Below are 13,924 nucleotides of genomic sequence, written 5' to 3' on the forward strand. Positions count from 1 at the left end.
GTTGCTGGATTCTGTTTGCTAGTATTTTGTTGAGGATTTTTGCATCTATATTCATCAGTGATATTGGTCTGTAATTTTCTTTTTTTGTAGTGTCTTTGTCTGGTTTTGGTATCAGGGTGATGGTGGCCTCATAGAATGAGTTTGGGAGTGTGCCTTCCTCTGCAATTTTTTGGAAGAGTTTGAGAAGGATGGGTGTTAGCTCTTCTCTAAATGTTTGATAGAATTCACCTGTGAAGCCATCTGGTCCTGGACTTTTGTTTGTTGGAAGATTTTTAATCACAGTTTCAATTTCATTACTTGTGATTGGTCTGTTCATATTTTCTGTTTCTTCCTGGTTCAGTCTTGGAAGGTTATACCTTTCTAAGAATTTGTCCATTTCTTCCAGGTTGTCCATTTTATTGGCATAAAGTTGCTTGTAGTAGTCTCTTAGGATGCTTTGTATTTCTGCGGTGTCTGTTGTAACTTCTCCTTTTTCATTTCTGATTTTATTGATTTGAGTCCTCTCCCTCTTTTTCTTGATGAGTCTGGCTAATGGCTTATCAATTTTGTTTATCTTCTCAAAGAACCAACTTTTAGTTTTATTGATCTTTGCTATTGTTTTCTTTGTTTCTATTTCATTTATTTCTGCTCTGATCTTTATGATTTCTTTCCTTCTGCTAACTTTGGGTTTTGTTTGTTCTTCTTTCTCTAGTTTCTTTAGGTGTAAGGTTAGATTGTTTACTTGAGATTTTTCTTGTTTCTTGAGGTAGGCTTGTATAGCTATAAACTTCCCTCTTAGAACTGCTTTTGCTGCATCCCATAGGTTTTGGGTCGTCGTGTTTTCATTGTCATTTGTCTCTAGGTATTTTTTTATTTCCTCTTTGATTTCTTCAGTGATCTCTTGGTTATTTAGTAACGTATTGTTTAGCCTCCATGTGTTTGTCTTTTTTACGTTTTTTTCCCTGTAATTCATTTCTAATCTCATAGCGTTGTGGTCAGAAAAGATGCTTGATATGATTTCAATTTTCTTAAATTTACTGAGGCTTGATTTGTGACCCAAGATGTGATCTATCCTGGAGAATGTTCCATGCGCACTTGAGAAGAACGTGTAATCTGCTGTTTTTGGATGGAATGTCCTATATATATCAATTAAATCTATCTGGTCTATTGTGTTATTTAAAGCTTCTGTTTCCTTATTTATTTTCATTTTGGATGATCTGTCCATTGGTGTAAGTGAGGTGTTAAAGTCCCCCACTATTACTGTGTTACTGTCGATTTCCTCTTTTATAGCTGTTAGCAGTTGCCTTATGTATTGAGGTGCTCCTATGTTGGGTGCATATATATTTATAATTGTTATATCTTCTTGGATTGATCCCTGGATCATTATGTAGTGTCCTTCCTTGTCTCTTGTAACATTCTTTATTTTAAAGTCTATTTTATCTGATATGAGTATAGCTACTCCAGCTTTCTTTTGATTTCCATTTGCATGGAATATCTTTTTCCATCCCCTCACTTTCAGTCTGTAAGTGTCCCTAGGTCTGAAGTGGGTCTCTTGTAGACAGCATATATATGGGTCTTGTTTTTGTATCCATTCAGCCAGTCTATGTCTTTTGGTTGGGGCATTTAATCCATTCACGTTTAAGGTAATTATCGATATGTATGTTCCTCTGACCATTTTCTTAATTGTTTTGGGTTTGTTTTTGTAGGTCCTTTTCTTCTCTTGTGTTTCCCACTTAGAGAAGTTCCTTTAGCATTTGTTGTAGAGCTGGTTTGGTGGTGCAGAATTCTCTTAGCTTTTGCTTGTCTGTAAAGCTTTTGATTTCTCCATCAAATCTAAATGAGATCCTTGCCGTGTAGAGTAATCTTGGTTGTAGGTTCTTCCCTTTCATCACTTTAAGTATATCATGCCACTCCCTTCTGGCTTGCAGAGTTTCTGCTGAGAAATCAGCTGTTAACCTTATGGGAGTTCCCTTGTATGTTATTTGTCGTTTTTCCCTTGCTGCTTTCAATAATTTTTCTTTGTCTTTAATTTTTGCCACTTTGATTACTATGTGTCTCGGCGTGTTTCTCCTTGGGTTTATCCTGTATGGGACTCTCTGCGCTTCCTGGACTTGGGTGGCTATTTCCTTTCCCATGTTAGGGAAGTTTTCGACTATAATCTCTTCAAATATTTTCTCTGGTCCTTTCTCTCTCTCTTCTCCTTCTGGGACCCCTATAATGCAAATGTTGTTGCATTTAATGTTGTCCCAGAGGTCTCTTAGGCTGTCTTCATTTCTTTTCATTCTTTTTTCTTTATTCTGTTCCACAGCAGTGAATTCCACCATTCTGTCTTCCAGGTCACTTATCCGTTCTTCTGCCTCAGTTATTCTGCTATTTATTCCTTCTAGTGTAGTTTTCATTTCAGTTATTGTATTGGTCATCTCTGTTTGTTTGTTCTTTAATTCTTCTAGGTCTTTGTTAATCATTTCTTGCATCTTCTCAATCTTTGCCTCCATTCTTATTCAGAGGTCCTGGATCATCTTCACTATCATTATTCTGAATTCTTTTTCTGGAAGGTTGCCTATCTCCACTTCATTTAGTTGTTTTTCTGGGGTTTTTTCTTGTTCCTTCATCTGGTACATAGCCCTCTGCCTTTTCATCTTCTCTATCTTTCTGTAACTGTGGGTTTTGGTCCACAGGCTGCAGGATTGTAGTTTTTCTTGCTTCTGCTGTCTGCCCTCTGGTGGTTGAGGCTATCTAAGAGGCTTGATGGAAGGCTCTGTTGGTGGGCAGAGCTGACTGTTGCTGTGGCGGTCAGAGCTCAGTAAAACCTTAATCCACTTGACTGTTGATGGGTGGGGCTGGGTTCCCTCCCTGTTGCTGTGGCGGTCAGAGTTCAGTAAAACCGTAATCCGCTTGACTGTTGATGGGTGGGGCTGGGTTCCCTCCCTGTTGGTTGTTTTGCCTGAGGCAACCCAACACTGGAGCCTACCTGGGCTCTTTGGTGGGGTTAATGGCAAACTCTGGGAGGACTCACGCCAAGGAGAACTTCCCAGAACCTCTGCTGCCAGTGTCCTTATCCCCATGGTGAAACAGAGCCACCACCCGCCTCTGCAGGAGACCCCCCAACACCAGCAGGTAGGTCTGGTTCAGTCTCCCCCAGGGTCACTGCTCCTTCCCCTGGGTCCCAATGCACACATTACTTTGTGTGTGCCCTCCAAGAGTGGGGTCTCTGTTTCCCCCAGTCCTGTCAAAGTCCTGCAATCAATTCCCACTAGGCTTCAAAGTCTGATTCTCTAGGAATTCCTCCTCCCGTAGCCGGACCCCCAGGTTGGGAAGCCTGACGTGGGGCTCAGAACCTTCACTCCAGTGGGTGGACTTCTGTGGTATAAGTGTTCGCCAGTCTGTGAGTCACCCACCCAGCAGTTATGGGATTAGATTTTACTCTGATTGCGCCCCTCCTACCGTCTCACTGTGGCTTCTCCTCTGTCCTTGGACGTGGGGTATCCTCCTTGGTGAAGTCCAGGGTCTTCCTGTCAATGATTGTCCAGCAGCCAGTTGTGATTCTGGTGCTCTCGCAAGAGGGAGTGAGAGCACGTCCTTCTACTCCGCCATCTTGGTTAATCTGAAACTTTCATTTCTAAACTTTTGTGGATCTATGATTTTATAAAAATGGGTTATGGATTATAGTTATCCATGTTGGAGATGGTACAGCATGCCTTGAGAATAACTCTTTCACTTCCAGCTCTGCCTTTGTCTTGACTTTGAACATGTCGGTTACTCTTAGAACCTCACTTTTGACATAACAACCTTGCCTCGTAGGATCGTGAGCGGCCCATCGGCTAGTAAAAACAACATACAGAATAGACAAGCCATACTCCGTAATATCCATTCCCTTCATAGGCGTCACCCTCCACCTGGCCTCACTATCAGAATCCTTCTCCTGGGGAACACAAGCTACTTTGGGCAACTCAGTCTTTTGAGTCCCGCAAAAGTGGTTGTGAATAACCTAGATTGTAAAATTCCCACACTAAGTTGCTAAAGTGTAAGTTACTATCCCACTTTGGACTCAGTTTACTTCTGCTGTTTTGATCTTAGTAAGAGAAAACAACCATTATGAGTTTCCATGATGTCTGGCACTTAGAACTCATTTACTCACTTAATTTTCACAATGACCTGCAAAGGTGTGTTATTGTCCCTATTTAATTTGAGGAATATGAGCCTGAGAAAGACTTAATCACTTGCCCCTAGCTATGTAGGTATACCTGACTGAGTCAGAATTTGAAATAAATACCTTCTGACCCTGCATAGGAAGCCCCAGACCTATCCCTGCTCTCTGATTACTGGGGCACTTACAGAGGTGACAGTGCTCCCTGACTCATAGTCAAGTGCTTGCCTTTGGTTTCTGACCTTTCCTAGGTTCCTCTGACCCTCAGCTTTCCTTCAATATTGTGACTTAGCTTCTTCTGTTTTGAATCTGAGCCCCATGTCTATGATTCACTGTTAGGTATTCTCTTGGTGGGGTACCTAAAGGTAGAGTTTTTAATGTATGTAAAAAATTGATTTGGTTTGGACTTATGTAATGATGTAGAAATTAAGACATATGATATAAAAACTAAGAAAAAGAAATACAGCAACTCTTGATTTTCACAAGAGGGTGTGTGTGTGTGTGTGTGTGTGTGTGTGTGTGTGTGTTATTTAAGATAAATTACAAATTCTGGGGCAAGTTTTTATCCCCATCTAGTATAATACACTGCTGCCTACACCGGTCTGTTTTTAAAGAATGCAAATTAATTTTAATATTGGAATAAGGCATTTTAAAGGAAGGAAAATCTGTTGTTAAAACATCATATAATTCAGATTTCATTTGTATTCCACTTTGAATAGAATTGCCTGTGGCGTTACTTCATCTAGGAGCACAGATGGCAGAAATATGTTTATATATTCACATTTTTTATATTCCTTACCAATTTCATTCATAATCTTTGGCACTGTCAACTGACACAGTTTTATTCATTGAGATTCTAAGATATGTGTAGAACTACCTGTTTAATTGCTCTGAATACAAGTCCAGGAAATTCAGGGTCATGAGGAAATCATTAGTCATGACCTTGAAGAGTTAATGTAGCAAAGAAAATCAGGAAGAAAGATTTTGTCGACAACCGATTATTACTCAACATCAGTTTTTGGCAAAAGACAAAAATATTAAAAGGTAAAACAGAAAGCCTTATCAGCGCTATTCCTTATTAATGTGCTTAGCATGGCTGACACAGGGGTGATGGTTGTGTTGGCCACCAGTCTCTGTAAGGAATCATCAGTACCTTGGTCTCTGGAATTACCCTAGGAAAGAAATGAGAACTCTGTTTTCTTTTACTGTTTTTCATGAATTGCAACATCAGGATAGTGGACCTTTAAATTAACTTGACTAACCATTGGCTATTAAAAACAGATTGCTAAAGGTTGATGAAAAGGAAAAATGGGTGGAGAGATTTAACAAATATCCTCAAGTCTTAAGATAGCAGTGAAAAGGAATTCTGTAGTCAGAGCCAGATTTATATATAATAAATTGTCTAAATGCTAACCTGCTATAAATTCTATGGTCTTAGGAAAATATAATAAGAAATTAACTCATGCCTAAAATCTCACACCATCTTTGTTTTCCTTTCAGGTTAGAGTTTTGAACTCTAATTAATGTGAATAACTCTCCCTGAGAGGTAATGTCACCCAGTAATTGGTACAAAGTTGCTTAAAAGAGAACCAAAGGAGGGTGGTGTGAGTGATCCCATGAGGCAGAGTCACTGCTCAAGCTCATACGTGCTGATTTTCTTGGGGGTTGCCAGTTCATTACACCAGCATGAATGAACATCTGAAGCAGGTTTTCCTAGGAGAGAGAAAACGAAGTATAGTTGGACAACACCAAAAGAAAATAATGACATGGGGCAGGTAGACCACAGCTGCCCAAAATTATATGGAGAGCACAGTATTTAAGGTTAGGGATTTTGGAATTATGCATGCCTGGGCTCAAATCCTTCATCCACCAGCCATTTGTGGAGACAAAATACATAACTATGCTATGAAATAGACTCCTCAGCTGTATCTGCTAGGGTTGTGGATAAGATTAAAGAAGAAAATGAGTATCATGATTTAGCTCCATAAACAGAAAATATTTGGCCCTTGGTAGCTAATATTAATTCTTTTATTATCATCATCACCTCCAGTGCATGGCAGGAGTATGGATTCTGGAGTCAGACTATTAAGGTTCAAATCCTTTCTTCATCAGTTACTAACTAAGTAACCCTTGGCAGGATATTTACCCTTGATGTGCCTTAGTGTCCTCATCTGTATAATGAAGATAATAATACCTATCTTATGAGTTTCTTAAGAGGAATCAATGATTTAATACATGTGGACAATTGAACCACTAGATCCTGTAAATAGTAAGCACTCTGTTAGTTTATAGTCCATCTGTATAATTTTAAATGGTGTAGAGGAACTCTGAATAGGAGATGAGTGGCAATTTGAACATAAAATAGGGTACTTTTAACTTTTTAGGAGAGTGATTTTTTTTTTTTTTTGTATGACTGTCCAAACTAACCTCAGGTGCCTGAAGGTTAGGATTAATTTTTTTTTCTAGGACTCTGTTATGCTTGGAGCAGTACCTCCAGTCATAGAATCTCCAAGCAGGAGGAAACCCAGTGGTTTTTCTGGCCGATGTAAGACATGCACACTCTCTATAGTACCTCCAACAACACAGGGCATAGCCAATGAAGGTGAACATATTACTTTTCAAGGCAGCCAATTTTCAGACAGTCATAGGAAGGAAAGTTGGTTCTTGTCTGGAACTGAATCTCGGTTCCCTTCTAACCACTGGACAAGTCCAGCCCTAGAAAGCACCACAGACTAAATATAGTTTCTCTTCCTTATGAAAATTATTCAAATATTTGTGAATAGCATCCATGTCTATTCCTCTCCCCCATGTTAGGCTGAGTTTCCCTTTTCTTGAAGCTAAGTTCCTTCCACTGTTGCTTGTATAAGAACAGCATGGAATCCTTTGGAGTCATATTGGGTGGACATCAAATTTCCATGTGCTTAACCTGGGCAGTTTATTAGATCCCTCTTTAATGCCTCATAGAGATGGAAGTGGTAATACCTAACTTAAAAATTGCATTAGGGATTAAATGTGTGAGTGTATGCATAACACTAGACACAACATAGGTGCTCAATGATAACAATAACTACATTAACAATTATTGTTTTACATAGAATGTGTCTCCTGCTATTCTTGGCCTTCTTTGATGAAAGTGTTCAATGTGTCAACATGTGAAGAAAGAAAAATAATTACTTTCGTTTTTCATACTGTTCCTAGGTGTGATTTAATCTTAGATTTTAAGACTAAAATGTCATAGAGACATTTGAAATCACTTCTAATTAATAAATTTTGTGAAAGTTGCAGAGTGCTTATTATGTGTCATTCACTGTGTTAGGTGCATTAGGTGCATCAGGCACTGTCTCCATTACCATAATTCAGTGGGGCAAAAGGCCTTTATTTATTTATTTGTTTGTTTGTTTATTTATTTATTTATTTTTTGGCTGCGTTGAGTCTTTGTTGCTGCACGCAGGCTTTCTCTAGCTGTGGTGAGCAGGGGCTACTCTTCATTGCAGTGCGCAGGCTTCTCATTGCAGTGGCTTCTCTTGTTGCAGAGCACAGGCTCTAGGCATGGGGGCTTTGATGCTCCATAGCATGTGGGATCTTCCCAGGTCAGGGATCAAACCTCTGTCCCCTGCATTGTCAGTGCGTCATCAGGGAAGTGCCCAAAAGACCATTATTTTCCTCATTTTGTAGAAAAGCAAACTGAGATTTAGTGATACTAAGAAACTTGTGCAAATTCACATAGCTGTTAAGTAGCAAAACTAAGATTATTATCCAAGTCTCTCTGATATAGCATATAGCACAAGGGGTCCACAGTCAGGTGTGGGGTTGCTGGAACAATTCATAGTCCTATGAATTTTTAAAAAAAATTAATCAACTGAAGCTGTCTTCTAGGATAAAGTCCTACTCTGATGGGAAACTTCTGGACATCGAATCCAAATTGAGGACAGTGTCAATGGGAATAAAGGAAAGAGAAGATTCCTTATAAAAGGAATGGGTGGGTCAGAGGGCAAAGCCAGGAGATCTCAGGAAGTATATAACAATTTTAAAATTTACTTTACAAAAAAACAGGGAAGAATAGGCTCTAGAGCTGGGGTGCTGGAAGAGCTGGAGGGTCCAAAATGGCTCCATTCACATAGTTGCTTGCCATTTGCAAGGGCCTTAGGTGAGACTCTCAGCAGAGGTCTTGACCTTCTCTAGATGGGTCTATCATCAAGGCTTCTTGAACTTCCTCAAGCCTTATGGCTGAGTTACAAGAAGAAAGCAGAAAGCAGAAGCTGTCAGTTCTCTTAAGTCCGGGGCTCAGAATTTTCAGGAAATCACCTTTGCTGGTCAAAGCATCACACGACCAACCCAGATTCAGGGTGTGGGGAAATAAATTCCACCTCTCAAGAGGAGAGTACCACATTTGTCAAGTAAGAAAAGAACTGATGGAGACCATCTTTGGAGACTATTTACCATATATGCTTATACTAAAATGCAAAGAATGAACCTAAAAGTGTATCCAGTTGTTGATATAACTATGCTGAGAGAAACTATTCCAAAACTGACGTTAAAATGTAGTAATAGATTATACATCTTTAGTAGGTGTATTTTAAGGACAAAAATAACAAAGTAAAATATATATCTTAAAATGATTTTAGAAATCATACTATTTGTGGTAGTGTTGATATTGACAATCTGGGACTTGTGTATAAGCTAGAAAAAAAGAAAATTATATGATATTTAAGTTTATCATTATGTTATTAAGAATCAGGATTCGTGGCATGGGAGAAAGAAGACAGTATAAACTCATGATGTATTTTATCTTAAACATTTTTTCTTATATTTTACCTTAAAAATATTGTCCACTGAAAATTTCTGGAAAAATAAGCAACCTAGAAGAAATACACAATTAGCACTCAATTGAAGTATTATGTCTCACTAAAAAGAATGAGAGTTCCTTGGGAAAATGGCTGATTCTAGTGGTACGAAATGTGCAAGATGGGCATACCAAATAGCAAGGAAACTATCAAGGACATAAAAAAAATCATACCAGGACTTCCCTGGTGGTCCAGTGGTTAGGACTTCACCTTCAAATTCAGGGAGTGCAGGTTCGATCCCTGGTTGAAGAGCTAAGATCCCACATGCCTCGTGGCCAAAAAATCAAAACATAAAACAGAAGCAATGTGGTAACAAATTCAATAAAGACTTCAAAAAAATGGTCCACATCAAAAACAAAAAACCTTAAAAAAAAAAAAAATCATACCAAAAGTACTCAGGAGCCCACTTGAGGAATTTCTCAGTGGCCAAATAAGGGATAATTTGGCCATAAACAAGGATATAACTATAATAAATTTAAACATATCACATAGTTTAAATCTATGAGTTCCTAATAATAGTTAAAAAAAAAGCTTATAGCTCAATATTGGAGGATGCTAGAAAACCAACTTATTATCTTTAAAACTGGTAAATAAAGGAAAAGAACAAGCATTTCTCCTTTCTCTTCTATATGTATTTGGCTACTCCTGGGTAACCATATAGTAGATGTGTAATGCGCCTCTTTATAGAAGTATTGTAGTTAATAAGTAAAGAAAGAATATTAGACTTAGATATCACCATATTTCAATTCTCCAAAGAATTAGTGAATGTATTCATTCATAGTCAATGGCCTCTATCATCACAGTATAGAGAGAACCAGACCTCTTGATGAAAGAACAAAACAGCATTTATGAAGTAGTCTTGCAAAAGCATCCAAGTAAAAAGTGAGCAGCAAACTGATTAAGCCTCCAGATTGAAAATCCAATTTATAAGAAACTCAGTAATCAGAGAAACACGTTAAATGGCAGTCACAAGGATGTAGTTGGCAAGATGCAGACCACAGGAAAATCTACAGAATGAGCAACCTAATTTATTCAACAAATAAATTATAATAAAATAAAAGATACAGAGAAGATGCCTACCCATTTTAGAGACATTAATCAATTACAATGTGTAATTTTAGTTTTAAAAGTAAAAAAGAATTTGTTTTACACACATACACTATATTATATATATATACACATACGTGTGTGTGTATATATATGTGTGTGTATACACACATATACACATTATACACTTATTGTGTATATGTATACATTATACACTTTATGATATATATCACATTTTCTGACAGAATTGGAAATTTTAAAACTGGATATTTGATATTCAATGATAGTAAAAAAAATACTGTTAAATAATTGTAGATGCAATAATTGCATCAAAATCTCAAATCTCAACACATATTTCTTTCTCTTTCCCCAATATTTGTGCATTGTCTGGGCAGTTCTGCCTCACAAGTCTATGGGCTTGTGTTCAAATGTGTTCCATGAGTCTCTCAGTCTCCCTAGATCTCATGTTCTTTTAAAGACAGATGACAGGAGCACAGAGGTCAGACTTAATCACACAGCACTATGCAGTCTTTGCTGGTGTCATGAGCACTAACGTTTCAAGCTATTTTCATGGCCAAGTTCAACATCTACAGGTGAGGACACAAACTCTGTCCACAGAGATGGAACTGTAAAGCCACATGGTAAAGGTCATAAATGGGTAATTCTATAATAAAGTAGAAGTAAAAACATGAGATCAGTAACCCATTCTATGATATACTTATAACTATTTTAAAAATAAGTTTTTATCTTTTAGAGATAAATATTAACATTTATGGATTAAATGATATGATGCCTGGCATTTACTTCAATATGATAAAGGTGAGGGTTCTTATAAAACAAGGTCTTCCATAACTTGATAAATATTGTAGCTACGTGACAGGAACATTGGGAGTTCATTTTACTATTGTTTTTGTTCCAACATAAAGAGTTAAAAATTTCAGAATAATTAAAAAGCAAATACTCGATGTCTTTCATCATTATTTGTAGACCATAGAATCATGAACAAATATTTGCTAAGCATTCTTAGGTATATAAATAGTTTTAAGTACCATCTTAGGGAAGTAGGATTTCTTAAAAATGAAGTAATTCTGAATTGTGAAAGGCCAGATAACAAACCAAGTATGTTTGTTCTTTCTGAAAAACTTTTGAGTAATACATGCTAAAAGTATAAATGACTGATGTTTCCCAAGAAAACCATTTCAATTCTATAAACAAGATATATCTACAATCATCTATTTAGTGATCATTCAGTGATTCAGCAAAATGAATGATCATTTGTCTTTTCAACATATCACAGTTACTGGATGCAATAAAAAATAAAGTTCTAATCCCCTTTTCTTACCCATACTCTACATAACCAAATTACTGCCAAATTTACAAACTTTTATTCTGTTTCCAAGATCATCCTAACACTTCCCACTTTTGCTTAATGATATGATGTTATTGAGGTTATTTAGCTCTTCATTTTATTTATCTAGATTTCAAGATATTTATAACTTATACTTGAAGGTTTACATAAGCCCTTTAGGTATCATTTTATCAGCTTCATCTTCATTACTCTACAAAAGCTCACTATACCTTCCAAACATGTGAAAAAACAGAGATGAAAAAAAATTTTTAAGTGCTTTTTTTCCTAATTACTAGGCAAACATTTAGAACTGATATTTCTTCCCAACTCATTGAGTCTGTATCATAAGTCCTTAAACAACAATAAAAGCAATCATAAAATAGTGCAATGTTCTAACAAATTAAAATATTTACTCAGAAGTACTTTGTGCAGTAGAAATTATTTAAGTAATGCTGATTTGAAAATAAATTAGATTTTTGACTCTTACTTGATTCCATATGTGATTTGAGTATGAAAAGTTTATACTATTGATAACTGAACACAGGTTTGGTGATATTTACAAACTGTAACTGACTTAACAGGAGTGTACTGGAACCGAATTTGAAAACAACAGTCAGGGCACTCCACAACTCCTTTTCAAATCACCTAGCAGGGATTGGGAAGAAAGTATTTCAAACAGATGCCTATGATTCATTCTCTCCTGTTCTGGTAAGTGGAGAGTCACCTAGGAAAGAAAAAGGCTAGCGACGTCCTGGTCTAATTTTGTAAACGTGGTGATTGGGCCTCCTGGCAAATAGACTAATGCTATTCATAAGAGAGTGCTTATCTATGGAATATTTTTTAGCAGAATTCCCATGGTTTAGGATTGACATATTGATGAATAAAGCTAGAATCTGGCTTTATGAAGCATGGCTTCCTGTGAAATGTAACATATGCTATAACTATCTAGGACATACAACATCTATGTATGGCAATCTAAAGTGCCTTGCAAACTTTCTTAGATACCTCATCCATTACTTTGGGTCAGAGGGCTTTTCCACTGGGAGAAGGAAGGACCTGGGGAGGTGCTCTCAATGTTCCAGAGCATTCCCTGCTTTGCTTATGCCCTTTGCCTGCCCACAACCTTGAAAATATTAGTAAACCTTGGTACTGGGTATGGTCTTTTATTTATTTATTTTATTTAATTGATTTATTTGTGTCAGACTGATTTAACAATATTTTAAAACATTTAAACGCTGTCTAAATTAAATCATGGGGTTTCCCAATAACTGTTTTGAACTATGTGACTCAGAAATAGAGTAATGGGTACTAAAGCTCTGGGTAGTTAGTTACAAGACCAAAACAAAATTCCTCCTTTTTGTAAGTAATTATAAACAATAATTAGTAAAAAGATTAGAAACTATTTCTAAGCAATATAAATTTTACTGATAATTGCACCTAGACTGATAAATCAAAAAATTATGTGTGTTGCATACTGAATATTTTATCTGTGATCTCTATAAAGGAAACCATAGTTACAAAATGAGGTTGCTTGCTATAATTGATACTGGGGTAGATATTTCTGTACTGTTGCATTAACATTTTGAGGCTGCACACTGGAGGTTCTCTGAGAATGAACAGACATTCAAAGCAATTCCTTTACCTCAGAAGGGGCACGAAATTTTTCACAAATTAAAAAAAAAGTATTTTGAGAGATTTGCAGGTAATGTTGATCTCAATCCTCTTTTTATGTATCTTGAGAAACATTGCTATAAACAGATAAAGTGTGACACTCTATCTCATTGATTTAATTATTTGATGCCATAATTAATATGATACCAATATTTCTAAAATATGTCTCTTTATTGACAGGGTATCTATAAAATCTTGAAATAAGATTTGAAGGTAAAATCAAATTTCCCTGTAGAGGTGTCACAGGAATCAATTTAAGCTCAGAGATAAGACATAAATCAATGAACTTTTCTGGAGGGAAAGAGTGAAAAAGAGCAGGGAGCTGAGAAGACCAATATTTAAGAAAGAGGAGGCTGGGATAAGAGTGACAGAGCTGGTAGAGCAGTGAAAGAAAGAGAGCAGGACAAAGTATGTCAAATTAATGATTTAACTGTTTAGTAAATTTTATTTTCTGTCTTTGTTTAAGCCTCCCTAAAATAACCCTTTTGGGAAAAGTCCTAGTTGGAGAACTCTTGAATGGTTCCATGTACACTGCGTTGCAAGCTGAACAGCTTTGCATACGTGTATGGTTTCTCTACTTCCAGAAAGACACTACTGACCGTCTCATCTAAAAATGCACACTTAGACAAGAATTGATCCCTCATGGGGTTTGCCTGCAAATGTCTACCTTCCAGGCATATGCCTTTATGCCTCAGCTCCCCCTTCTGTTGCCCTCCCCACACCCACCCCCCTCCACATGGCAGCCCTCAGCAGGATTGGTGTCCCCTCCAAATCATTCCCCACCCCAACCTACTGTGACAGAATGATTCCATGCACTTTTAGCAATTTGGGCACATCTCTATTTTTGCCCTGTACTTACTCCTGTCTGTTTACGTGTCTGTTTTCCTT

General features: G+C 37.1%; 1 long non-coding RNA gene across 1 annotated transcript in view; it reads left to right on the forward strand.

Moving 5' to 3' along the window:
* The window catches only part of LOC309629948, a 29,439-nt gene that overhangs the window by 8,579 nt on the left and 6,936 nt on the right, over positions 1-13,924 (forward strand). The window lies entirely within an intron of this gene.

This window comes from Balaenoptera borealis, assembly GCF_965194805.1.
Source record: "Balaenoptera borealis genome assembly, chromosome: 5".
In the NCBI taxonomy this organism is placed as follows: domain Eukaryota; kingdom Metazoa; phylum Chordata; class Mammalia; order Artiodactyla; family Balaenopteridae; genus Balaenoptera; species Balaenoptera borealis.